Source organism: Panthera tigris, chromosome C2, assembly GCF_018350195.1.
Source record: "Panthera tigris isolate Pti1 chromosome C2, P.tigris_Pti1_mat1.1, whole genome shotgun sequence".
NCBI lineage: Eukaryota > Metazoa > Chordata > Mammalia > Carnivora > Felidae > Panthera > Panthera tigris.
The window spans coordinates 52,635,560-52,662,314 of record NC_056668.1 but is presented as its reverse complement, the minus strand read 5'-3'; positions in this window follow the sequence as shown (position 1 = coordinate 52,662,314).

Below are 26,755 nucleotides of genomic sequence, written 5' to 3'. Positions count from 1 at the left end.
GACTTTGGCTCAGGTCATGATCTCGTGGTTTGTGAATTCGAGCCCCGCGTGGGGCTCTGAGCTGACAGCTCGGAGACTGGAGTCTGTTTCAGATTCCGTGTCTCCCTTTCTCTCCACCCCACTCCTGCTTGCGCTCTGTCTCTCTGTCTTTCAAAAATGAATAAACAGGGGCGCCTGGGTGGCTCAGTTGGTTGGGCGTCCGACTTCAGCTCAGGTCACCATCTCACGGTTCGTGAGTTCGAGCCCCACGTCAGGCTCTGGGCTGATGGCTCAGAGCCTGGAGCCTGCTTCAGATTCTGTGTCTCTCTCTCTCTCTGCCCCTCCCCCATTCATGCTCTGTCTCTGTCTCAAAAATAAATAAACATTAAAAAAAATTTTTTTTTAAATGAATAAACATTAAAAAAAATTTTTTTAAATATGGTAAATGTTATTTTATGACTGCACTGGTATAAAGATGAATATATCGATATTATATATTAAAACATGTTTTACCTATAAGTTTATATATTTATGATTTTTTTGTTTATTTATTTTTGAGAGAAATAAAGAATACAAGTGGGGGAGGAGCAGAGACGTAGAGACTGAGGATCCAAAGTGGGCTCTGGGCTGCCAGTGTGGGGTTTGAACTCATGAACCATGAGATCATGACCTGAACCAAAGTTGGATGCTTAAGTGACTGAGCCACCCAAGTGCCCCTATTTCTTATGATTTTAAAAGAGATTGAAATATTTTTGTCATCCTTTAAAGGTACAATGGGCAGACACTGGGCTTGCTATACCTAATGGGTAAGTCAGCCCCGGTTCTAAGGCCAGGTTATCCTCAGGAAATTCTCAGATAAAAAAAAAAAAAATTTAAGAAAGTTTTCACAGAACTCTAATAATATTGATGCTCTTCCTGATACTGTAGTATCTAAAAAGTATTTGGAATCTCTTTAGTATCCAGGAAGTAGGCATCTTATGCAAGTGAAATGAAAACCAAAAGTAATTAATTTGCCTGATTTATTTCACACACACAAAAATTAGTCTAACATTTATCAAGGACGTACAATGTGCTGGGGCTATGTGATGTGCTGTGTATGAATCATCACACCTAATCTCATTATTACTCCAAGGAACAGGTATTCTTATTACTTCCATCATACAGATACAAGACTCAAAAGAAGAAAGTGATTGGTACAGTGTCCACAAAAAATAGATGGTAGAGGCAGGATCTAAACTGATAGCTGAGCCTTAACCACAATGTGTATCCCGGTTGGTGTTTCATAATATTTTTATGGTTAAAACGTATTAGCATTACTTTTACAATGTAATGTACAAGTTCCTCTCTTAATATTCATTGTTAAAATGGGAAGAAGAAAGATCTGCTTTCACTGTTTTATATCATAAGGAAGAACAGGGAGCTCTAATTATAGCCTGTTTCAATCCATCCTCCTTCCTACACACATACACATACATTTGTGTGTGTACCATGCACACCCACTCATACACATACACACACAATTTTGCCTCTCTTCCCCTGGCTTGTACTGTGTAGATTCTTCACAAAACAGTCTTTCTTCCTTTTACTTTTAGTTCAACAAATGTCTTTAGTTCAATGGTAGACTCTAGAGTAGGCGCAAATAATGTAAATATGAAAAAGACTTGTTGGGGAAAAAAAGGAATCTTCTTAATGAATAAAAAACATTTCTTTTTAATGAAAAAATAAACTTGTTTTATTATTTTGACTAAAGGGTCAGGTCAGGTCCCAGTTCTGCTGGTATCTATATCCTATGAGCTCTAGGCAACCTCTATTCAGCTAAAAATATGTGTATGAAAAGGACTGCATATTACTTGCCAAATGAAAAGAGAAGATAACGCAAGTGGGCAAAGCATTAAGCATGTTGGATGAAGAACTGTCACCAACTAGTGGTTTGAATTGGCACTGTTTGGACCAGATGGGGCTAAGGTCCTACCCAGCTACATCAAACAGAAGCACAATGAATAGTCTTTATACCTAGTGCCCCATCACCACCCCCACCTTCAACTGTCCTTATCTTCTTATCTTCTTTTCCTCAGCGAATAAATTTCTGTTCTTATCCTCCTTCGTTTTGTTGTTCTAACTCATATACACTGTTTTACTTAGTGGATATTAGCATGTGTAAAGGGTTCTTAGCAATATCAATTAACTTCAAGAGGGGAAAAATTATTAGCTTGACCACTTGTCATTGTGTGAAGGTTCAACGTATGAATATTTAAACATATTTAAGCAGAAAAGTGGTAAATTGAGCTTATACATGGTAGGTAGACAATACAGTTTTAAATATTTTGAATATGTACTAAGGGAAAGGTGGCACATTAAAACATTTGAATTGACTTATGAAGCTATGTTTTAACTCAAGGACGTGGTCCCTGAGCAAACACTGCTAGTATATGGATGTTATTTTCATAGGGTATATTAAGGTGACCAAAAAGCAGCACAATGCCAATTGTACTCATTTCCTCTTTCTATTCATGCCCATGCAGGCAGGGGTATCCTGCTTCTGGAGTGAAAGGCAATTCTGGAACAAAAACTCCTTTCATCTAGGAAAAGGAAGTCCTAGGTTAAAAAAAAAAAAAGAAAAGAAAAAACAAACAAACAAACAAAAAAAACTGTGTAAAGGCAATTGTACTATTCTACACAAGAAATAACTAAGTATTGTCTAGGTTCCAAAGAATTATATTCTTTCTGAGCCATATTCAAAATTCTCCCCAGATAAGTTTAAGACTTTAGCCTCTCCACCTAGACGTTGGGGTAGAAGTCAGTTAGTCAATGAACTGGGAAATTAGAGCACGATGAGACTGCAGTGGTTTTCCAAACTCTAAATCCCTGTGTACTGAGTATTTGATTGCAGGTCAATGCCTGGGTTAGAAGAATCTGTGGTTTATGCTTTTAGAACAGTCTCATCCAAATGCTGGGACTGCTGACCGACTTCCTCTTAGCAAAGGAGGTGGCCTGCGGGGCCATGTTCAAAAGTATCCTCAGTGCCCAACACACTCCCTCACCAGTCTGCCATTCTCCTCACAGTTAATAATTTGGACCCCATCAACTTAATTGTTTTTCTGGTTTCTCATCCTATCTGGCTGGCTACAAAAGCTCGTATTTTTAACACAAAGTATATCGAAATCAGTTGGAATTGGAATTGAGACAAATCATAGTGTAAATGAAATATTATCAGATATGTAGATATTCACAAAGGGAATCAGACATCTCAATGTGGATGTGAGTGGCAGTGAATTTTTAGTTTCTGATACTCTTCATGCCCTGTGGGAGACATTATGCTATTAATTGATCCACAGTTTGAGAGGATTGCTTAAGTTCACATAAAAAGAAAGTGGCAGACAGGTCCATTGTTACTACAAAGAAAGGAGAATTGAGAAGAAAACTGGATTTGATAGAGCGAATTATAAATGAGGATAAAACAACAAAAATAGATAAAACCAAAGGGATTAAATACAAATAGTGATGCAAAGTAGCACCAGAGAAATAGTATATTTCAAAATTCTTACTCCAAGGAAGCCACCAGACTCCCTACCCTCTTGTTCTCCCTTTTGACTCATGTCCTCAACTTCCTCTATTCTACCCAGTATTTTAGAGGCTGCTCAGAAATCCCATGACCCTCACAAGGTATTCCAAAACTCAGTCAGAATTCATCTTTTCCCCCTCTCTTCTCACACCGCACTTGTGGCTTTCTTGTGACACAGTGATCTGTGTATTTCTCCACCACCAGATTGAAGTAAAGGGGTCCAGAACACAGCACCTGGGCATAACACCTGTTTTGAGAAGATATTTGAGTTTCTGAAGTCTATCTGCCTAAAAGTAGAGCCCCCCAAAAGAACTCCATTGACTGAAATCCCCAGCCCGCCATCCCTCCCACCCCCAGAGCAACCTGGAATGATTGATTCTTATTACCAGAGAGAAGTCCTTAGGCCACACCTAAACAAACATGGTCACCAAACCATCTTCCATCCATTACTCTCCTAAGAGCCCATTTATCTTTTCTAAAAGTCATTTATTTTTCCATAAGTGCCCTTTCCCTCCTCCCCCCCTTCCCCTATTAAGAAGTCATTTGTTTTCCCATTAAGAGCTTTTCTCCCTGTTCTTCTGCTATTAAGATGGTATATAAGCCCTAAATTCTAAACACCTCACTGAGTCACATTTTTCTGTGAACTCTCCTGAGTACTTAGGTGAAAAAAAAAAAATCTGTCTTTTCTCTTGCTAATCTATCTTTTCTCAATTTAATTTGCAGGCACTCAAGACACAAACTTAAAAGTGTAAAGCAAAAGATTTTTCCTACTTTGTAGAAGGCAAAGAGAATCAGTCACCTCTGTAATCCTCAAGTGCCAAGGTCATGGTAGGTATCCAATACAGTTTTGCTGAGCTGAAATCAAGCAAAGTGAACTGAATTGAAATATATGGCGTGGGGGGGGGGGGTGGAGGGGGAGGGGGGCGGACAGCTAGCTGGCCCAGTCAGAAGAGCACCTGACTCTTGATCTTGGGTTTGTGAGTTCCAGCCCCACACTGGGTGCAGAGATTACAGAAGAAAAAAAAAAGTAAATAAACTTAATAAAAGAAAGATATACTAAATGTGATCAAGTATTCAGAAGCCTGCGAGAAGGAAAAAATGCAACCTGCAATTAAGAAGGAATTGAAGGGGTGCCTGGGTGGCTCAGTAGTTTGGGCATCCAACTTTGGCTCAGGTTATGATCTCGAGGTCTGTGGGCTCAAGCCCCCGCGTTGGGCTCTGTGCTGAGAGCCTAGAGCCAGGCGCCTGCTTCTTATTCTGGGTCTCCCTCCCTCTGCTCCTACCCTGCTCATGCTCTGTCTCTCTCTCTCTCTCTCTCTCTCAAAAAATTAAAATAAACATTAAAAAAAAATTTTTAAGAAGGAATTGAAGTCAATGATTTTTAGAAAAAGATTTTATTTTTTTTCATTAGTTCTTTTTTAATTTTTTTTAACGTTTATTTATTTTTGAGACAGACAGAGCATGAACAGGGGAGGGGCAGAGAGAGAGGGAGACACAGAATCTGAAACAGGATCCAGGCTCTGAGCTGTCATCACAGAGCCCGACGCGGGGCTCGAACTCATGGACCCTGAGATCATGACCTGAGCTGAAGTTGGACGCTTAACTGACCGAGCCACCCAGGCGCCCCAGAAAAAGATTTTATACTAGACCTATGAGAACTTCATTAGGGCTGAGGTTGAAATAAACGTGAATTAAGGAGGGTTATAAGGTATCAAGAGTCTAAGTTATAGGTTAACATTTGCCAAACCAGACTAAATTTGGACTGGCCTTGTTATTATGTATTTTTATATTCTTTGTATTTTTAACGTTCACTCAGTGTGGTAGTTCTGCATAGTGATCAACTAGGTAAGGCTACTTTGCTAAGAGGATAGTATGACTAGGATCCCAGTCATAGTCTTGAGAAGAAATCCATGTACTTGGAAAAATCAGAAATTTACTATTCAATGAATTCATCAAGGGAGCATTCAGTCACAGAGGTGTTTTTCTCATTATTGGTGCTTTGAGTTCTGATGTTGACTTTGTTAACTCTTTAAAAGTGATTTCTGACCTTGACCACAAACTCTAGATTCACTGAAATACCAGCTTTACCCTTTCCCTGCACTTCCTGAGTCTCATGCCTGAAGACTAAAAGTTCTAAAGACCATCAACACTGAGCTTAGCTTGGACATAGAACCATCCATCCCCAAGATTCAGGCAAGATTCCTAGAGAGGCTTCCGATCTTCCTTGTGCAGAATGAGAAAAAAATACTGAACAGCCCAGGGCAAAACACCTCTCAGATGTGTGTTCCTCACACGAGGTCTGAGCAGAAAGATGTTACAAGTGCAAACATGCTAATGTACCTTTTATTGCTACTGATGTTAATCTTGCTATTTACATTAGAACATGCAGCACTTTTTATGGTGAGATGATAAAGAGCAATCATAATGGGAGAATAATGCTATTTTTCCCCAAATGGAGCAACAGCTAATGACAAGAAGCAGCATACTGATTCTAATGGGAATGGAGCATGGTGTTTGGGACAAATCCACTCTGAAAGAGCAGACAAGTAATTTATCTTAAGGATTTCAACAAATATGTCCCTGCTTTCCCTTATAAATTTCTCTTCCTTGCATCTCCCGGTTTGCTCTGGGAGAGCCCTGTGACTAGAAAGGCGCACATTCCACCTCACCTAGCCAGGTAGATTCAACTCTCACAGCCTTCATCCTGCCTCCCACCACAGAGCCATTCTTGGCCCTTCTCACCTAGTTGATGCTTTCCTATTTATGTTATCTGCCTTACCCTATTTTGTAATTTGTTTCTTTGTGTGTGTGTGTGTGTGTGTGTGTGTGTGTGTGTCTATTTTTCCCAGTAGACGGATAATGCCTTAATGGCAGGAAGTGTCTATACAAAACATGCAAGTTGTCATATATATAATATCTTGATTTGAGTAAAAAGAAAAGAATTGTCAGTACAAAATCCAATCTAGCCAACACTTTTCTAATTGTTAAAGATGTACATATTTATACATTAATTTTTATATAGCATGCCTCTCTGTCATGATTTTTTTTTATTATAATACTATTGACTCACCTCAGGACAGCCCCCACTTACTACTTTGTGACTGAATGCTAACCCTACATCGCCACCCTCCGTGACTACTACCACTCCTCCTCTACCTACCACCTGCTACCTCCTACTACTGTCACTATAACTATTATAACCATCATTACCACCAAGACCACCACCACCATTATGGCTGAGACTTGTCCTTCAGGTCTCAGTCTTATCTCTCATCCTAAACAAGGTGAGTTCTTGAAACCAGAGCTTTCCTACCACTCGCTACAGCCTAACAAGAGCTGCTGATAAGCGGAGGTGTTAATCTTCTCCAGCCTCTGTTGATCTCAGCTAATCGTATACTATCGTATACCATCACACTGAATACTGTGCCTTAGCAGAAAAAATACTGTGAACCCTGCTCTAACGACTTGCATTGCCCTTTTCTCTTCCTGGAATGCCTCATCATTGTCTCTACAATTCTTTAATGCTAGGCAGGGACAGCACAAAGGCAGCGACCTGCCCCCTTTCACAATGGGGACCACCTGTGCTTAGCAGCATCTGGCACCCAGTGTGTCATCAATATGTATTTGTTGAGTGACTGATAAATAAATAGGCCATATCTGCATTTCACAGCTGCTGTGAAGCCAAAGAGGATTATTTTGGGTCCCATCCACCTTTTCTAGAGCCTTTAAATGACAGAACCAAAACAAAGTAAGTCCTTTGCTAATTCTCAGAAGGTGGGGTATTACAGAGAAAGCAGGGTTGCTAAAGAAAAGAAAACAAGGTGATTAGAGAGATTAAGTGGAGACTTAAAAGATGTCAGAAAGCATTAAATTAAGCACTGGTCAATAACAGTTAATGTTCTACTTAGCCTGCCTGTCATACCAGGTGGGGGAGCGGGATTGCTGGTTTGAGTGGGGAGGGGAGGAAGAAGGCTGATTTTAAAGAAAGGAAACCAAAAGAGAACAGGAAATGTACATGAGTTTCTCAGTACTGCAGTGGAGCCCTAATTCTTGTGTCATGTTTATTGAGATATAATTTACATACTGCAAGAATTCATCTTTTTAGCGTAGAGCGCTATGATTTTTGACCAGCACAAAGAGGTGTAACCACTGCAGTCGTGATGGAAAACACTTCCATCGCCTCCAAAATTTCCCTCATTGCCCTTTTTCAATCTCCTTCCACTGTCCCTCCTGATCTGCTTGTTGCCACTGCTGGTTTGACTTTTCTAGACTGTCATAGAAATGAAACCAAACAATACGTAGACTTCTGAGCTTGGCTTTACTCCACTTGGCATAATGCTTTTGAGATTCATCCATGTTGTTGCATGTATCCGTATTTTATGTCATTTTTAATTTATCTTATTTTATAACTTATTTATTTTGCTGAGTACTATTTTATTGTCTGGAGATATGACAGTTTATCTATTCATTAAATGATGGTCATTTGGTTTATGTTCAGTTCATACTATAATGCTTAAAGCTACTATAAACACTTATGCCCAGGATTTTTAGTGGACACATGTTTTCATTTGTCTTGGGTAAAACACCTACAAACGGGATTAATGGGTCATAGGGTGAGTGTATGTTTTCTTGTTACAAGAAACTGCCATTCTATTTTTCTGAAATTCTGCCTAAATTTTATTTTCTTACAGTGCTGACATCCCATCTTCATGGAGAACCTTTGACCAGACAAAGGTCCTGCAGATGGTATATGACAGTTTAAGGAGGAAACAGGATGCGCAGATTTGATGGGAAGGAAAACCACAGATCACATGTGAAAGCATATATAGCCGTTATTTTCTGATCTGGCCTTACGCTTTGTACTTTGAAGACACGGTTAGGATGAAATCAAGGTGGGACAACATTGTCTGCCAGCTACCATTTACAAACACCCATCCCCCAACTCGTGGCTCTAAGTCCCAGCACTTCTGCCATATACACACATCCTGCCAGTATGCATCATCCTGACATCCTGACTCTGGATTGCATCGAAGGCACGGAGAGTGTAATTCTAAAAATGTGATGTGTGCCAAGGAAAAGTAATCGTGCCTCTCTGTTTGAGAGTATTGATGGTGTCCTGAAGATTCTTTAAGAGAAAAGAAAAAGCAAAGAAAGAAAATCTTGCTCATAATACATTATTATGTTTTTCTTTCTTCTGGCACATTTCCGGAATCCAGCTGGAACTGGAAAAACATGTGCCAAAACACAATTTGGAAAAGTGTTCATGTTTGTGGGTGTTTCAGTTCTGACTGGAACCAGGAAGTAGCAGAAGTCTTAAATGTGAATGAGTGCCCCCTTGAGCCTTCCAAACCAGTTTTACAGTATTATTTTGCCAAGCATCATTGCCATTGAAAACTCTAAGTCTCCTGAGATACGGTTTCAGGCAGGATGGATCTACTTACATTAAATCAAAGATTAATGAAGATTGGGGTGGAGAAAGGGGGTGGTGCTCTGCTTCTGGTTGCTGACACTATCAGAACTTTGGATGAAATTTATAAGGCGATACCTTTAGGAAGAAAAGGAAAGAGCTTAAGGGACAGATGCCCTGGAGCCCTGGTTTGGCTTACGGATCATCCTGTGACTTGAAGGAGTAAATGAGCTCCTGTCCATGTGTCATTTTAAAAATTGGCAGTGGCTACATCGGGTTCAGATAACTCAGCTATGATGGAGCCCTTTATTTAAAATAACTTTTCACATAGTGAAAATATCACTCTTGACGAGTAACTCTTCATGAATACTGAGTGAGAGTCATACTTTAGTCACCACACATGACCTCCCATTTCTGACTTAGAGAACACAGCTGTTTGTGAGTGATCTCTGATGAGTTGTCTTAGGAGGAGAGGTTGAGCAAGTAGCTTGCAGGCTTGTTGCTCGTTAATTCCTTTTTCAAACTCTGTGAGAGATGCAAGAAGCTGCCCAGAATTTAATAATCATAGAATAGTAGTCCTAGACCTTATGAAGAGAGGATAAGCACAGAGAAATGAAGCCATTTAGAGTCTGTTGGAGAACAGTGAATTTCAAAAACAACTCTCTGTTTCATTAAAAATTTATTTATTCAAGTTTAATGTACTTTGAAATGAATTTGCATTTTATAAAGAACAGAATATATTTTCATAATACTTTATCAAGGAAATACCACCCCGGAAAGGTTACTTATATGCTGTGACAATGTCAAGTGGGTTATGCCCTAAATTTGACATGCTTGAGTATTAAATTCTTGTTTCCTAAATTACTCATGATAGCATCTTACCTTTATAACATAACGTGGCTCTTGATCAAAGGCTTCTTAAAATACACCTTTCACTTCAAGCTCATTTAATCTGAATATACCCATTCTTAATTCCTATCAAAGAAACATGTTTAATACATTTCCTGAAAGTGCACATAGTGATAGAGATAAGATATTGAAATTTTTGCTTCTAAAACAATCTTAACTTGCTAAATTATCTGTCATGAAAAATCTTAGCTTACAGGTTTATAGTTTCAGTTTTCTGACAAGAAACTTTTGTTATCATACCAGATAGCACTTTTCTATAATATTTACTATTTCATTAAAGTATAGACAAAACATGCTAGACTGTTAGGAGAATTTAAATATTATTTAATTAAGTGGTCTGCAAACTATGGCCCATGGGTCAACCATGTGTTTTTGTGAATAAAGTTTTATTGGAATTTGGACACTTCCACTTCCACCTGTGGTGACAGAATTGATTAGTTGAAACAGAGACCCATATGGCCCACAAGCTTAAAACACTATTTGGCCCTTTAAGAAGAACTTTGCTAAGCCATGACTAACTATTTATAAAAAACAAAACATAAAGTATTTAACATTTTCCATTACTGTTTGAGACACTACCAGGGGAACTGATTATCATATGAAATCTTGAAATTCCAAAAATATGTTTTGGTTTGCTTTACATTAATATGTATGTGGGAAAATTGCCTTTATCCCTTTGTACTAACATAAGATTGAATTAGTATGTCTACTGAGAAAAGAACATTGACTCTATGGTCTCCCTCAGAGACCCAGCCATAAAAGGCTCAGGGAATCTACAGCTACTTAGTATCTAATGAATTTAAACATTATATACAGAATCGAGTTATTGATCAGAGAGCAGTGAAGGACTTTACAATAAACAAGTCACATGCAATGAAGTAACATCTCTCCCACCATATTGTCAAAATTGCAATAGATGTTAAGAAATAAATCAACTGCATGGCTTTTCTTGTAATACCTCTCTCTCTTTTTTTTTTTATCATTTTAGTAATGACAAAAAAGAAACACCAGACATTAGAAGAGCAAGTGGAATGCTCCTCAGGTAAGAAGAAGCTGAGAGCTTTCTTACAAAAAGTCTAGGGCCATACTTTAGGAAAGCCTATAAAAGCATTTGGCTTCAAGGTGCCCTAAGGAAATAACAGAGATAGTCTTTATCTTAAAGGTATTTGGAAAGGACTTTTAAGACCAAGTAAAATTGTGGCAAAATGACATTGTAGTGCTTATGAGTGGTACTCCCTGGACTCGTGCAATGCACAACCCGTGTGAACCTAGGTGACAATATTCTTTCGTGAAATACTGGTACTAACACTTTTAATGTAAAACAAACATTTTAATAGGAAAAATGTAATATATTTACAAAGTATAAGCAACACATCTATAGATGCTGTTTGTATCACTAAATATTCTGGGTCCTTAGGCTCATGTTTCAATTCATTGACATTCAGTTGCTGTAGACCTACCTCCTTATTTTCATCAGTTATCACAGTTCTGTCCATCGCCCATCTCAGAACTTTTTCTTGCATAATACAAAAGGTATTTCTAATTCCAAGTGTATAACATTTTGAATAAAGGCAGTTAACATCAATTATTTTTATAATCCTAGGGGTTTTCTTCTGGAAGAGTTTTATTGAGGTATAATTTACACACAATGAAATGCATCTACTTTGAGTATATAGTTTGAGGATTTGAAAAGCATGGATAAACTTGTGACAGCTGTCACAATCAGATTACAGAACACTCACATCATTTCAGAAAGGTCTCTCTTGTCCCTTTGCAATTACCACTCCAAATCCGTAGACAATTATTGGTCTGTTTTCAGTCATCACAGATTAGTTCTGCCTGTTCTAGAAATTCACACAAATGAAATAATACTGTACATATCTTTTTATCTGCCTTCTTTCATGCAGTGTAATATTTCTGATATCTTTCCATGTTGTTGCACGTGTAAGTATTTTATTTTGCTTTACTGATGATGCTATTCCTTTGTATGGACATACTGCAATTTGTTTACCCATTCACCTATTGACAGATAATTGATCATTTCTAATTTGTGGCTATTATGAATAATGCAGCTACAAACACTCATATGAAGTCTTTCTGAGACCATATATTTCAATTCTCTTTGGTAAATAACAAAGGTATTTCAGTTTTAAGTATTCCTCTGAAGTTTTTATTGCTTTGTCTACTTTTTTTCTGCCTGAGAACTCTGTTCTCTACTCTCACTATTCCTTCCTTAATATCTATGCTCCAATTTGCATCAATACATATTAAGATAAAATAGAATTAAATATAATACATATACAGTATATGATTAAGATTCTTAAAACATGAAATAGTATTTCCAAATTATCTGTTCTTTTCCAGTAAGTGTTCAGCAAAATAGCTTTGCTAAAATTCTCAACAAAATCCAAACCTAAGAGACACCGATTACATTAATTTACATCTTTCGTGAATTCTTCATTTGGCAGGAATCACAGAACAAAAATGAAACTCGGGGTTGTGCAAGCCCTGAACAGAAAAGGTCTGCCCCAGAGTGAGAGAAAGGAACGAACCTCTCCCAGCTTTCTAGAGTCTTGGTGACACTTGGTGACATGGAAAGACACATATAGGTCTTTCCATGACCTATATGGTGTGAAACCTTACTTGTTACAGTTCTTGGCAGGGAGTGGAAGGAATGTGAGTAAGAGATGGGTGAAAAGGTAACATAAAAATCTCTACCCTCAAGATGACATGAGTTTGAAGGTCTCATGCCCTAAAAGGTGGCCTAGTTAAACATGAGTGCTTCATAAAAACCACAGAGATCCCTAAGACTTGAAACATACATTATGAGTCAACATTAAATAATGTACTCAGAATAAACAACAAATGAGTACTTAGATGTCAGGGTTGTCAGAAACTGGGGAGAAAATGAGATTTTCTTCTACATGTGTACTAACAAGTTATCCTGCCACAGATAACATGAGATTCTGGCAGAATACATGAGATTCCTGGGTAAGAGGCCAAGGATATTTTTACAGAAATATAAGTAGCCAGAGTATCAACATCTGTGCTGGCTTCCTGAACCCCAGTTTTCACAGGGAAATGTGAAGAAGGCCAGGTCACACCTGCATATAACGGTGGATTACATTCCTGGAGAGGGATTCTGAGCTTGAACCATCTAAACATTTTGTAATGACTAGTGATTCTGCCTGAAATTTGCCTTTAAAGGAAATATTACCTTCCTTATACTAGACAATAAGCAAATCTATCTTTTGTATGTGAGAAAGAGAGAAAGAGAACTCTCTATTTTCCAAGGCTCTTCGCTACAAAAAATCCTTGAAAAGATAATCCAGAACAAAGATAGTTGGTGCATCTGCTTTAATATGCAGAAATGCAAGAGACCTATGGAGACTCGTTTCTTAACAATATGTAATTTCATTTTCCCTAGTCAAGTATCTCTGTCTACAAGGGTCTTATAAACATGAACACTATGGATTGCACTGTAGCCTGCACCTACTTGTGGCGCCCACAAATCTGGTAGCTTTCCATGCCACCCAGTATATGAGTTGGATTAATATTTCTAGGTATGGAATATGTTGCTTCCAGAACCCAAAGAAGCCTACTGGGCTATTTTGTAGTAGGGAATACAAGATGCATGTCTTTTACTTTAGAAGGGATATTCCAACATAGCCCTTAAAATCTTCACTGAGGTGGCTGTTCCCTGAATCTATGTAGGACTTATCTCCCATGCTCTGGAGTGTCTTACCAAAGCTACTAGCATACTAACCATCTCTTACTTTTCCTGTCCAGTCAGCATCATGCCTATGTAATGTACTCTCAAAAATAATATTGTATCCCAGGGTGAGGGTGGAGTTGTGGCAGAGATTGGTATCACCACTAACAATGAAAGGAGGCAGGACTGGTGGCCCCAATCATATCTCTATTTAATTTGCCAGTGTGGCCCCTGCAAAAAACAGATAGATCCTGGGAAGTGACTGTAGACTATCTCTTAACTGAACATGAAGTAGCCATGATCACAGCTATGCCTTCCACACTATGATAGAATTTACCCCAGTCACCAGGGACGTGATATTGGTATAACTCCAGCTGCCAAATATAAAAATTCCGATATGTGCTCAGGAACTAGGAAAATAATTGTAGTGGGTCCACAGCAGCTGGACTTGAATCATGATTCTATTTATTGTCTGGCTCCCATTGGCCCTCACTCTGAAGGGATACTGTGATGATGCTTTTAATCTCTGGGTATCAGTGTCAACTGGATTTTGCCCAATAGTCCTTTCAAAGTGGACTCGCATCCAGGTAAATGGCCATAGATCCCTTTCAGGAGGGATTGGAGGGACTGTGGTGGTGTACATTTGCCCTGGTTTTGCACGGTCGTTCTTCCCAGAGACCAAACTATCTCTTCCCTCAGTGTTCTGGATCTGAAAACTGGCTCAGGTATTCTTTACAAAGTAAAAGGATCATGGCTGCTTATTGAGGAGGCAACCCTCATGTTCCACTGTTCTTGATTTTGATTTGTTTTGTGTCGATTTTGGTTACAGATGTTAAGCATCATCCAACCTCTACCTGTGCTCACACAGAATTTGGGCAAAGAAAGTGATTCGTATGCAGATTTCTGGAATTCTTTCTCTGCCTATCTCCCACCTGTCCTTTAATTTGTCCTCAATTTCAAGTTATCTCTGCAATCTCTGTCTCTGCAATTCCACAGGGACACTGTACTTTGAGATCTAGACAGCGACTTCAGACAGAAAGTTGAACTCACATATGTTTCCCTTCTCACAGTGACCAGAGATCTGTTTTCCCTGATGGCCGATGTTTGAAAACAGATGTTTCATATATTTGGTCATTTTCTAATTATTTATGATGAGAGGTTAAGTCCAAGCCCAACTATTCTGTGATGGAAAGAGGAAAAGTTCTGTATTTAAACACTGACATTTAATTTCACCATACTAAGAAATTGATTTCATAATTTAAATGATCAATTTAAAAAGCTAACATTTATCTAATGGGTTTATGACAAGAACATTATAACATGTGTATTTTTCAAATTTTTTTATGGTAAATATTTGGCCTAACTCATTTCCTCTACTTTTCCTAGCTCCTCAGCCAATTCACAGGTATACAAATAGCTTCCATTCAACAAATTTCATGGGACTTCAAAATACCCAGAATACATTGTAGTCTCTCTCCCTTTTTCTTTCAACAGTGTTTATTCAATAAAGTTTTACTGAGTCAGTTCTATTCCACGCACAGCGCTGTTTAATACAGGAGACAGTGATCTTCTGAATGAACTCTGATACTGAAATTCTTCTCTAGCCCTCTCACTCCTAGCCCAGTGCCAATTTTCCACATCTTGGTAGCAGTCTATTATTCTTTTCCTTCATTCTAACTAGTTATCCGGAGCACAATTCAAGCTGTTCACCATCCTCACCAAAGAATTAACCTCCACCTTAAAGAGCAGTGCATTTTGCTGAAATTCTCATATTCTGAAACTCTTATTCTTGTTCTTTCTTTCAACTTCTCTTTTCTGGATCTGAGGCCAGCTCCCCACCTTCTCTGTCCTTAGGAGAGACAGCGGAGAACAGGCTGCATTTGATTCCTGGCTCTGTCACTTTCTCTCTGTGTGAACTTGGGTTCCCAGGTCTCTGTCCTTCTCTACAAATGGTCTTATTAGTATGCACCACAAAAGCTTGTTGTGACAATTGAGTTTATATATGTATAGCACTTAGAACAGTGTCTGGCATACAGTAAGCACTTGACAAATATTAGCCTTTATTGTTACTTCTCAGAATCGTCAACACCTGGCTTCCAGTGATCTGATCACAATATACATTCTAAGCTGCTACATATGCTATGCTTACATCATAAATTGAGATACTCTCAGTTCCAAAAATTTTGGAAACAAAATTCAGACTTGTGTCCTTATAAACTCTTGGCCCAGACTCCCATTTCCCTCTTCAGGGTGAATGTCTGCAGCCAGGTCACTTTACTGTGTCCCTGACCCAGCCATTTTCAGCTTGGTCTGTACCAGTTGCCAGCAATGGGTCTCCCAAGGGACTGGAAGCGCTTCCTTCATGAGACAACCCAACATGCAGCAGTGACACTCACAAGGCCACCATAAAGCCAGCCTTTGATTCCTGAAGTGGCATCTAAGGCTCCAAAGTGCCAGCTGAGGTTGTATGTGTTAGAAAAAGAAAAATGATGAAAACACATAATAAAGTGACAGGCAAAACAGGCAAAGACTTGGGTATTGGGCCCTAAAAAGAAAAAGAAATAAGCAAAGAATTCATCTTGGTCAGAGCTTGTTCTGAAAGAATGTAGTGTCACATGCAATAGATGTTTCCATAAACTAACCTGTAATTACACAATCTGTACCTTCGAGAAGAGACCCGTTTGAGAATCAAAGCGATTTAAAGCATGACTATAGCTAGAATTTAAAGTCTGTGTACACAAATAAGTAAAATAAATCAGTCTTGTTTTATTTAAAAAACAGATATTTATATCCCAAGTATAAGGCACTGACTTCTGCCTCAGCGAGAGGAATTATAAGTCAATAATGCCTCTTATAAATCAAGTGCATGAACCATTCACCATTTCCTGAGATTGTAAATCAGTCATGTTCTCAAAGCAGTTGCATGACTTGGAAACAACTCCTTGGCTGAATAAATCAGTCACTTCCAGATATATGAATAAGTGACGTGACCCATAAATCGCATGACTACATACTCGTGCTTCATCAATCAGAAACTTTTATTGGTAATTGAAAATTTAAAAACACTTATTGGGAACAATTTACTCAACGCCAGTCCAAATTCCCATTGTACTGTAAGATGATATGCCTAAGAAATGCAAAAGTTTGCCCTTACCCAACAGTGTTTTTCACCAAGCAACAAATTGATATGTTTGCTAGTACTTGTGCTAGGAGTAACACCTCATTATGCTCTATCTGGAAAATGTGGATGAGTACAACTAACTCATCCAACAATCATATCATTCAAACAATGTCTTTTGAGGTAGATGGATATAAATACATCAACTTTTAGAAAACAGTATGTTTCTTTTGGAGAATATTTTTGAAAACAGATAAAATAATTGTAATTGTAGTTCAAAGAAAAAGAAGAATAAACATTAATCCAGGTAATTATGAAAAACTACATGCTAATGTCCCATTGGCACATGTAAATTTTGCTGACATATTCATGTTTTAGGTATGCATAGCATTTTATACATTTATTATTTTCACTTACAATTGTATACTCGTTATCAACATTCTTTAAAGTTGTTATCTATTTATTTTGAGAGAGAGAGAGAGCATGCATGTGGGGTGGGGGGAGCAGAGATAGAGGGAGAGAGAAAATACCAACAGGCTCTGTGCTGTCAGCGCAGATCCCAATGTGGGGCTCGAACCCGCGAATCGTGAGATCATGACCTGAGTTGAAATCAAGAGTGGGATGTCTAACCAACTGAGCCACACAGGCACCCCTCCTTATCAAGATTTTATACATGGGGGAAATATGTATGATAATTAAAATCAAAGGTCACCTGTCCAGCCAAGTAGAAATCCAGTTTCCTGTCTTCTATTTCTGTATTCTTTCTGTTTCACTCTGTCACCTTTCATGCATTTTGCTGCCATTAAAAGGGCATGGGTAATTTTTAATCTTTCTGTGAAAACATAAAATTACTAATTTTGGCTTAAAGTTCCTTAGTTTAGGCTTAGAGTTTACTAATCTACATGTACTTTTACAGGCTTAGAGATGTCGCCCACATTTTGAAGCACTCACCAGCTTCCTTTTAGTGGTACGATAATTATAAAATATTTATTTGTACACCATAGTACATTTGAAATTGGCAGAAGCTTGGATTTTAGGTTTGTGACAATGAATGTCCTTTTTCTGTGTAGATTCCTTAAAAACCATTCCAGGTTTAATGACTTTTGTCATTGAATTAAGATCACCAGTAAATGGTGGAATTTCATGTGTCTTTTTACTATAATTCTAAACTTACTGCATAATCACAAACTACTGATAATTTAAAATCTATCCAAATGTGTCCAGTTATATTGTCTGATGATCAGGCCATTCACTAAACCTATTTCTGTGACCTAATGTGGGTGAAAGTTCAAATACTTCTATTTCTCACTATCAAACAGGTAGTTTATGTAGAAACAATTCAGAGTCTAGCAAGGGAAACAAATTTTCTACCTTTATTAAGAGTATGATATTCAGTGCATGCCACAAAAAGCACTAATTACAAGTTGTTTTTACTTACTGGCTTGAGCATTAATTTGGCTTTAACTTTAAAAGTCAATTTTGATTTCAGGTTTTTTGCATTAGAACTGTTGTTTTAATCAGTTTGCAGATTATTTTGGCAACTCTTTTCTTTCTCATGTTGGTTTTCTTCTGAGGAGCAGAAAGTGAAAATTGTACTACAGAATTTATAATATCAACTCTAAAGTATGGCATTTCGAGTTATGCTCTTTGAATTGTTGCTTCTTAATTTGCTAAAGAACATTAATGATATGTCTGTCACATCCCTGGAGGGACAGTATCACACGGTCATTAAATCTTGCTTTGTTAGCATAATTATATGGAATTCAGCATTATTTCAGTTTATCAACAGAGTGAGTCACTTGGGAACTGTAGAGACAATGTGATCTAAGAAAAGATTGCTGGTTGGGAAGACAGAAGTTAATTCTATTCCAAATTCAGGTGGTGCTCTCATGATCTTGGGCATGTCACTAACTCTTATGTGGTCTCAGCTTCTGTCTTTGAGTTGAAGATTAGATGTCTCCCTTTGTGGTTCCTGAGAATATTGTGAGTAAACATTAGGAAAAAGGATGAGCTTGAGTTCATTAGATGAGAGATGCTGTGTAGGTCTAGAAGTATGTGATTGAGTCATGACAGGGTTCAGGGCTTCAGGATTCCATCTGGGAAACTCCTGGGTGGCTCAGTCAGTTAAGCATCCAACTTTAGCTAAGGTCATGATCTCATGGTTTGGAAGTTTGAGGCCTGCATCAGGCTCTCTGCTGTCAGGTCAGAGCCCACTTCAGATCCTCTGTCCCTCACTCTCTCTGCCCCTCCCCACATCAAGATAAATAAACATTAAAAAAATGTTAAGATTCCATGTGGTATACATATTCAGTGAAAAATAACCTATTTTAACAGTTTGGAATCCAGTGCTTTTAAGATCTCTTGGGAAAATAATGTCATTCACTTCAAACCTGCCTCATGTATAGCTTTGCATTCCTCTTCTAATTCCCATTGTTCTTTGCTTAATAGCGAAAACACATCTAGACTTTTTCTTTGTTACACTAACTCCGTAAGTACATCTGACACCTCTGCAGCACTTCTATGAAGTTCTTAGATTTGATGAAGTTTATGGAGAACATGTACCTCAAGCTGAAACATGTGACCATCGCAGTATGCTACATGTATAACAAATAATAAATACCAGTTAAGTCATCAATTAGATATAATGTTAAGTTGGAGGCTTTTTAAACAATAGTATCATTAGGAACATTAAAATTAATGAAGTTATATGTAGGTAAAATGTCCTTAATCTAGTTAGCTTTATGGTATCTAGGCGTTCTAGCATCTATGGCAGGATTGTATTCCTTAGGACACTGTCCCCTTCTTCACCCCCAAAGAAACAGACTATAAAATAATCCTCATTTACTGCCCCATCTGCACAGTCCTTCCTGTCCATCTGGATGTCAGATGGAAGCAAAGAGATCCATGGCACTTTGAAATAACTGAGGTGGCCTGGCTAGCATTTTGTAATGCAATATACAAAACCAGGTTCTAATATCCACATCTCCGTTTGAACTATTGCTAAGTGGATAATGGAGGCCACATTTTCTCCCACAGTCACTCTATTACCACATCTTCTAATTCATTATTCTTGAAGTACTTTGAGAGAGCTGGAATAGAATTAAATTTTAAGCAATGCTCTTCATTCTCCAATAAATACACTGAAGAATCATCTTCTTTAAGCCCTTGACCTTTCCCAATAGAAACATTTCCTTTGCCTATAGTGAGTCAGTCTGTGCTTTCGCATTGAATTTGTTATTCTTGGAATGCCTGCCCAAGACAAAGGAGAAAAGGAAAATAAAGAAAAAGAAAAAGAAAACAAAGGAAAATCAAGTAAGGCTGTAAAGCTTTAAGAAAATCTTTAGAATATAGAAGAAATGAATATGTCAGTCCTCAAAATTTGAAAGCTGTCCACTAGATATCTTCCCAGAATAATATTAATGCCTTGAGAATAGTTTGATAGAATTCCGGTATGGATACTTTGTTAGTCAGCAGCACTGTTCTGGTCCTCCTTGCCCCAGGTTCATTACAGGATTGTACTTCCTGTTTATGGTTGTCTGGGGCCTTGTAACAAGTCTGGCAAATAATATGTGAAGTATGTCACTTCTGGACTGCAGGAGACTCTCCAGAGTGGTCTTTTCCCTCTGGCACAATAGACAATATTCAAAGTGTTGACTGTTCAATTTACCCTGTGTACCTATGTACCCATGATGAGTACCTGGCAATGTGCAATTGTCAAGTAGCATGGGCAAGAAGTAAACCTCTATTTTAAGGCACTAAGATATGGGGTTGTATTTTATGGCAGCATAAACCACACTATTCTATTACATATACCGAACTTCATTACGAAGAATTAAAGGATAGTCTTCAGCAAGCATTTTCCAATGCTTCACGCAACTTTCAACCTCCATTCATTTTCATTCTTAGACTTTGATTTCATGTTAAATAAAGTGATAGCTTAGACCCATACAATAATGCCTGTTAGATTTGTGGGGCAATATAAATTATTGTCATATGGTAATTTTGTGAATGCTTTATGGTATTCAACAGATGCATTCAGTGGTTCCCTCCATTTGTAGAATATGAGTCAATTCTAGGTGAAAAATGTCTACCCCTTATATAATTAAGTGGGTTCACCTTCCCCCAGATGGCTAGTTGGTCCCCCTAAAATATGCTGCTATATTAGGGCCTCACCATTGTTCTCTATTAATGCTATTTTTGGCACACTACAGTGTAAGCAGTCAGATAAAAAATTCAGTAAGAGGAAATGTTGAGTCCCTGCTACTATGCTTACTTTGCTCATGAGCCCAATGGGCATGAACTAGAATAGTTAAAGAAAGACAGTGAAATCCAGAGTGTGAATCATGGTTTACGTGAGTGGGAATAATCAGAAGAGGAGTCCATTGTTGGTGATTTGCATGGAAAACAAATAGTCTTCCATCTGGTTCCATTTCAAATTCCATCCACAATCTCCTCTCTGAAGCTTCTTGTCACCAATCTTAAAACCTTCTCTCCAAATACCTGTCCGTCTGGCCCAAGAAATTCTTCCCTGTTCATGAATCACTCTAGAGATCTATTTGTGACAATCTCTCCACTTGCAAAGCCTTCCACTTTGACCTTCCTAACATAGATAAATTTTGCTCCCCTCTGGTAAAATAGATCAAGTAAGGAATTAATGGACTGCTCATCTATTTCAGTTCTAGAAATGCCATGTACAATTAGTTACCACCAAAAATAACTGAAGATCAAAGCACTTTTATTACCACCGTGGCTCTACTGCCTTTTAGAGTAGCTATTACAATCTCGTCCCTTTTTATTAAGTGCTGCTACCTTGCTTTTGTCGCCCAGGGATTCCATAACCCCACTGAAATCAGACAGTCTATTTCAATGTCACCACTACCCACCTTCATGTGTGTCCTACAAAGAACAGACACTACAGGGTTATGGCTAATGTATTTATCTGATATATTTCTCAATTCTGTGGTGAAGGGAGTATAAACTAGTCCCTCTCAGAAGACATTATTAAGAGGTGACAACTGGCTGCCTATAAAAATAATCCATTTCCACAGTCCCATTTCTCTAGGACTCTGGAATTTGTTTTCTAAGTTATATTAAGGAAATTCTGACATCCCAATTTATTTCATCATAGCCCAATATTGAGTCCAGGTTTTAATCAATTCAGTGAGAAAATATTTAGAAGCATTCCCAGCTGCTCAAACTAGAATTCTAAATCAAGTAAACTCTAGTTATATAAACCCATATTAACAATATCAAGCCTATCTAAAAAATGGTATTCTTCCCATTCTTGTCTAGAATCTCAGAGTCTGCTTCCATAACTATCCCCCTATTTTTGCTTTACATATAAAGTATCTTGCAATTATTTTGAGGTGGAGGCCTTATTCCTCTTGGTTTACTTTGTAATTGGCTCCCTGTGGCATATCGAAACCCACCTCCACTTATAGAGCTTAAACAGAGTGGAAGTAGATATATTGAAATGAGAAGAATTGGCATCTCCTTGCAAGATAACTATTTCACGTTAGGCATTTGCTGGGATATCATGCAAAAAATAACCAGACACATTAGCCAGAGAAGGAGAGGTTGCTTCTGCTGGCCCAGTAGGCAAATTAGAGTCGAGGGGTTCAAGAAACTCATAGTTATTCACTTCACCAAATGTCTCTGATCAACAATCCACGTTCTTCTCATTTCCAAGCATTGCCTTAATTTTCACTAAAGATACCTGGTCTGGCTATGAATTCTATCTACAGTGCATTTCAGCTATCCTGGTGTGGTGAGCATAAGGGGTGTGGGGGCTGATGAAAAGAAGCAATAATAAAGTGACAGTAACACACAATGAGCCTTATCTGAATAACACTTTGGCAGACTTGCATGTGGGAAAAGTTCCTCACAACATGAAACTGTCTAGAGGTTATGGCACAGGGACCACTTTTCAGAAAGATGGGAGAGTAAGAGAACTCCCAAGGGAAAGACAGATCAGAGGAGGTGGTTTGTGTGTTTAGATAATTTCACTCTACAGTCCAACTGGGAGTCTCAGTCAGAGTGCTGTGAAGAGCAGTAGTAGCTTGGCATCTTTTATACCTACAAGACTTATCTATGGCTAACAGATGTTGGATGTCATTTCATGACTATGGAAAGCAGGCAGATTTTCTGTAGCTAAAAATATGTTCACTTGGGCTATGACTAAAACAATCGGTTGTGTAATAATTTGAGATTGGTGATGGTAGGTTTGTGAGCTAACAGGACTCATTATTCTTGCTAACAAACAAGTAAACATCATAGGGCCAATATACAGAGGCCATCTTTGGCTCATTTACATAACATTGGGAAACCAGAAAGCTTCTGATGTTTTGCTGCTTCAACTTTGCTGATATGAAAGATAAAAGTTTATCTTAAAGCAGCCATAAAAAGTCTTTGGTTCCCTGGTGATATTTTTAGGCATTCAAAGCTATACAATCCAGTTAGAGTTAGCCATTCCATTCACACAGTCCTTTTATTCTTAAACCAACATTAATGGATTATCCAAACAGTCACTCAATCTGGATAACTTTGTCTTTAATAGGACTTCATTCTAGGATCAATCTAAAAGATCATTTAAATAAACTTTACCACTAGTTATGGGAATATATCACTGGTCATGGAAATATACCCCATCTTCTAATGATAACTGGACCTTGGTCACATAGCGAAGCAAAGATTTGTATTTTTTGAATGTGGATTACCTGCAACCACTTCAATGACCAATTATTCTACCACTTAAATTTCACTAGCAGACAGACAAAAGAATTCATTTTAGTCAGTCCAAGCAGGAGGGGTTTAATAGAGGAAATTAGATGAATGCAAAATTGTAGAAACAGGCTCTAGACCAAGTTCTGAAGAGCACATCTCATACTCTGGAATCCTCTAACACAACAACAGTGCTAAAAAAGTTTGAAGACTCTGAATGCTGTTGCTGCTATGAGTATAAAACCACATCACTTCTGCCATGATACAGGTCAGAAAAAAAAAAAAAAAAACAAAGGATGCCACATCTTCTTCCTCTCTTAACATGACATAGTTCCTGATTAAAATTTTTGGAGATTGCATCTCATTCATTTATTCATTCATTCATTTATTCCTAAACACCTCCCATATGGTTAGTCACTACTCAGGGTGCTAGGGATATAGCAGTGAACAATATGAGCAAATCTCTTTCTTATATAGGCAAGAAATTAATAAAGAGAAATTTCTTTATTACTATGCCATATAGTAATAAATGATTTTGAAAAAAGTAAGTAGTAAAAAGGGAAAGGATAGTGTTTAAAAAGCAGAGATTATTATTCTATGTGCCTCTATTGGGGAAAGCTTCAATAATGTATGGTAATTATGGTAACATTGATCAGAGACATCTGAAACAAGTAAGGGAATAAGTCATAAAGATATGTGGGAGAAGAAGATTCTAGGAAGAGAGAAGAATGTGTTCAAAGGCTCTGAGGCAGGATCCTGGAATGTTCAAGAAATAGTTGATGAGGGTTGAAGTGAGTGAAAGAGCATGAGGTTTGAGTGGGATGGGTGGTCTGGATTAAGTAAGTGCCTTTTAAACCATTCTAAGAATTTATACTGTTCTTCTGCATGAAATAGACATTGGGGGACTCTAAGTAAAGGAGTGACATGATTTGACAGTGTTTTGAATAATAATTCTTTCTGCTTTGTGGAGAATATAGAAGTAGGGTCAAGAAAGGAATGGAACAAGTGAAAAGGCTAGGATAATCCAGTCAAAAAGTTATGATGCATTGGACCAGGATAGTGGTTATGAAAGCAGTGAAATGTCAAGTTTCAGGTGTGTTTTAAAGGTAAAGTCTATAGGATTTGCTGTCAAATGTAAGAGAAAGATAAGCCAAGGATGACACCAACATTTTCAACTTGAAAAACTAATAGAATAAAATTGCCAATAATTGAGATAATGAAGACAGGAGGTAGAATATGTTTGGTATAGAGGAAATACTGAGTTCCATTTTGACATGTTAAATTTGAGAAGCTTAGCAGACATACAGTGGAAAGGTAGAGTTGGTGGTTGGATGTACTTTTGGAGTTCAAGAAAGATGGTGAGACATAAATTTGAAATTTATCACCATATGGAAAGTTTTTAAAGATATGAACTAGATAATATTCCCCAGGAGTACATGTAGATAGAGAAGAGATCCAGGAGGTGGACTCCAAGATACTATAAGGCTTAGTGCTATAGGAATGGAGGAGAATTTAGCAAATGAGATAAAAGATGACTCTAAGAGTGAGTAATTTTCTGAACACTAAGTATAGAACATGTTTCAAGAAGACATGATATGCTGTTGACAAGTCAAATAAAACAAGAACATGGAACTGACCATTAGATATAGCTATGTTGAAATCACTGGTAACTTGACAACCAAGTTAGGAGAATTATAAAAATGAGAGCTTGATTAGAGCAAGTTCAAGGGAGAACAAAAGGAAAGGAAATAGGATACAATAAGTATAGAGAACTCTATCAAGGGGCTGTAGCTCAAAGGGATATGGGTTTTTTTAAATAGGAGATGTTATGAGTTTAAAATAGGAGATATTGTAGCATGTTTACAATCTGATGTAATGATTCGGTAGAGAGTAAAACACTGGTGAAAGTAAAGGTAAGGGGTGGGGAACAAAAGCAAATGAATATCATTAAGAAGTCAAACAGTCATAGAATGCAAGTAAAATGTATTCAAACTAAAGGAGACAACAAGAGTAATAGTGGTACTGTTTGGAAAATCTTTTTTCATTGCCTATATTTCTCAGTGAATGAAGAGTAAGGACAGGAGTGGGCAAAGGTGGTATTGTTTTTGAGGTTTGAGAAAAGAAGTCATATAATGCCCCATCTAGGTTAGGAAAAGAGTCAACAGATGGTGAAATGTAGAATTGCAAGGCAGCAAGAAGAGCACAGTTGGCGATAATGGTCATGAATTCAAGTAAGACTAATCAGCATTGTTGTTTAATTGTCTGCAACCATTTCTACTGCTCAAGTGGTGGCAGAGTATGAGGAGAGCTGGACTTAAGCAGCACTAGTACTTTTCCAAGTGAGTGTGAAAGAGAAACAGAAGCAAGACAGTTGAAGTCACAAGCAGGGGTGTGCTCAGAAAGAAGAACCATGTAATAGTAATAGTAAGTTGATAGGATCATTGAATTTTATGTCTCTGTCATAATAACATTCTTGCAACTGGGATGATAGAAGCAGTGAGCTGCAAATATAGGAGGTAGTGGAGAGAGTGAGTTGTTTGAAATTAAGAACATAGAGTTAGTATATCTTTTTGCTGGTGAAGCAGTCTGGGGTATGACCTTAATAATAGGGGACTGAGGCAAGGCCAAGGAGAACATCACTGGAGAACAGAAGCCTAAGAAATAGAGAAACCAAACATATGAAAGAAGAACCTCCACAGATATTGAAATCACTATTAGTTATAAAATGTGTTGTGTTAGAAGGAATGACATGATAACCAGAAGATAAAATCTTGAAGTAATGCCAGTATCATCGGAGGATGGCTACAAGAAGGAGGGATAGTAGGTAGTATATTTTGGAAAATGGAATTCTAAAACCAGAGATGAAAAACTTCAAAGGAGCCTTCAGAAAATAATTTTAAGTTTTCTAGCCTCTGTACACTGGGATGGATTTGGAATAAATGTTGGGTATGCTAGTCTGAATGTTCACCACAAATCTTATTAAATTATATACAACATTCTGTGTATATGCCTATGCATTTGTTTTTTGGAGAATATAGGCTTGTAGCTGTTTTCATAATCTCAATTGGGCCCATGATCCAGGAAAGCCTAACCAACACGTATAAATGTTAAATTTAATTCAATATTTATAGGACATCTATTTGCCAAGTACTGTTCTTGGAATTGGAATGTAAAGATATGTAAGACAGAATCTTTACCATAAAGTATCATAGAACATGGTTCTCATGAGGCTGGGGTAAGGTTACATGTGAAGAAGAGAAGCCATGTTACAAGGTCAACTTGAGTAAGTGCTAAGGGAAGCAGAAGGGAGGTGCTATAGGATTGTAAGTGAAGAAGTTATTTTTTGTG